The sequence below is a fragment of the Tenrec ecaudatus genome, chromosome 13 (genome assembly GCF_050624435.1).
Source record: "Tenrec ecaudatus isolate mTenEca1 chromosome 13, mTenEca1.hap1, whole genome shotgun sequence".
In the NCBI taxonomy this organism is placed as follows: domain Eukaryota; kingdom Metazoa; phylum Chordata; class Mammalia; order Afrosoricida; family Tenrecidae; genus Tenrec; species Tenrec ecaudatus.
The window spans coordinates 69,158,013-69,160,952 of record NC_134542.1 but is presented as its reverse complement, the minus strand read 5'-3'; positions in this window follow the sequence as shown (position 1 = coordinate 69,160,952).

Here is a 2,940-nt window from a genome sequence, read left to right as displayed (position 1 = left end):
TTATGCAGCACCATTTTATGTTTTGAAAGTATTATTTTTAAGAATAGCTTGTTCTTATGGAACAATCAAAATACTGCTCTCCTGTTATTAAAGTTTAGTTTAAGTATGTTATTGAAATGTGCTTTGCAACTAGGAATAAGCAGCTGAGCATCACTAATAAAAATTGACCCTTAATAAGCCTGTTATTAGGGGGACCATTTTTATATAAACTAAAAATGTTAGCCACTCAAGTATAAAAGAGCTTCCAAAAAGTTCATGGAAAAATTGAATGAAAAGATAATGAAAACTTTCCATGAACTTTTTGAAGTCCCCAAATGTCTGTCAGTCCCTTTGTGAAGTTTTGGGCACTACAAAGTGGCTTCAAAATATTTGTGGACTAAAAGACAATAGGCTTATTGGTCGGCTAGAGACACGTGGGACCCCCAAGACTATGGCCCTTGGTCACCCTTCATGTCTGTAACGGAACTCACCCCATGTTAGAGTGATCAAGCATTAAGATCACAGGCACAGCGTTTACCCAAGGACAACGTTCAGGAGAGGAGGAGGAATACCAACAGAAAACAGGGGGAAGTCAGATGAGTCATGGTCCATTCTTAGATGAATTGAAAGAAAACGTATATGAATTATTGAATGTCAGACTGATGATCTGCTCTGGAGACTTCCACCTAATTCATAATAAACTATATATATTTAAGTTTGTAAAAAAAATTCCATTCATCAACCTCTTGAAGTTCCCTCTTATTTTACAATTCATTTATGTATAGCTTGGGCAATCGCATTTATTATGTAAGGGGATTGTTTTATCTATTTATTGACTTTTTAATTGTTTGTTTTCATTAAAATTTCCCAGAACTTTTAAAAAGTAAGGTATTATTTGCTGATTTCTTAAGTTGGTGGCCTCTGTGAGATCATTGTTTTGCCACTGCTTAAGTGTAAAACAGCTTTTGTACAGAATCTTTATCAAATCAGTGAAATTAGCCAAATAAACCTCTTTTGTCTAAAGGGGAAAGAATGGGTATGTGAAAACATCTAAAATAAGATGCAATGGGATACACAAACATAGACACACGGTCCAATCCCTGGCTACAATGGGTAAAAAAAAAAACAGTGTATAAAGACACCAGATTTTGGTTTCTTCATTTAAACAGAATGATTTCTGAGTTTTTAATGGAGGAAATTATACACAACTTACATGAGAAAAAATGTGTTGTTTGAGAAATGCATCCAAGTTAAAAATAACCTCCAGGAATACAAATATTCTATGTCAAGCAAAAGAAATATAAAATTGCTAGCTCCTAAGGACTCATCTGAAATGTCATACCATTTGCATCTGACTCATTAATCTTTTCAAATATTAGATGGTACATGTAGAGAGGAATGAGTCATTTATTGTTTGAACAGGGAGCAGCTGTCAGATTTTTCAGTGTGTTAAAGCCTTTCGTGGCATCTATAAATGGAAAAAGAGTTGAGCCTGTTCAGCTGTTTTAGCAGCTGACAGTGCCATTGACTTCACCGTGATGTAAAGTAAGGGGGGGGGGAGTTACTCATGGATAGAGACCTTAAAGTTTAAAACTCCCTAACCTGGGCACATTCAGTCATTTGGAAAATATGGAGCTCTCACTAGGTACTGCTTCTAGAACATTGTGCAAAACAGACCGGAAAAAAACCCCAAAACATGTCTTTATAAAGCTTATGTTCATGAAAGCAGTTACAAGAATACTAACCTTTACAGTTACAGTATTGCCACAGTTCCACTGCTATCAGGGAATGTAACAATCTGGTTATGTAAAAAAATTTTTTGAAGAATTTAAACAATGCTTTGGTGGCATAGTGGGTATGTAATTACAAGGTCAGCAGTTCAAACCCATCAGCTGCTTCATGGGAGCAAACTGAGGCTTTCTCCTCTCTGCAAGAGTTATAGCCTTGGAAACCCAAAGAGGCTGTTTTACTTCCTTATTAGGTCTCTGTCAATGAATTATATTTATCTACATATAATAAAGGATCCCTGGTGGTGCCGTGGTTAAAGCGCTTGGTGCTGACTGGACCATTGACAGTTCACATGTATCAGCTGCTCCTCAAGAGACTGGTACATTGTGAGTCCATTTATTGTTTTTTCTCATGAGGTTTGTTTTCTAAATTATTCAATGACAACACTCCATTCTGACTGTGTAGTGATAGTTATATCTGTCCTATTTTTTTAACCATTAATAAAAGATAACTTTATCACTATATCTATAGTGATCATATTTTTCAGTGTGGAGGTGTTTTTTCCTTCCTTGATTTCAACACTTTGTCTTGTTTGCTGATTTCGTCTCTTGCCTTTATTTTCCTTTTCAACTACCACCTTAAAGCCTTTGTAAACTGGGTATGAATCAATTGAATAAATTTGTCATTTAATTCAATACCAATTATAGTTTTTCCACTGGAGAATGAAGATAGTTTAGAATGCCCTAGAAGATGACTAGTTTCTCTGCATTTACTATTTACAGTTATGAAGAGTAATTGTTTGAAAGGTTATTTAAGACTCTAAGTATAGTCTATACCTCAGTCTTTATTAGTGTCCTGCTTTTAAAAGAAAACTACACATTCCTCTGTCTTAGGTAGAAAATAAAAATGTAATATTTACTGGAAAGGAGATCATGCTTATGAGAATTTGAATACGCACACCTCATATTCTTGACCTCTGCATCATCACTGAAAGAGCCAAGTAGCTTGCCAGACCAATTGTGGAGGACTGACGCATTTTTTGTGATTCAGCTTGTGATTCGTTGTTGTTTTTAGGGTCCTTGGGGTGGCCTTTATTAGCATGTCGTCTGCTGCTTTCCTCTTCACTTGCATGTCTTGGTTCTTAGCTGTTTCCTTAGTGATGAAAAGTTCCAGTTGCCCTTTCAGTTTCTGACAGCTGCCAGAACAACTCTTCTTTCCAAACGAGCTCTCCTG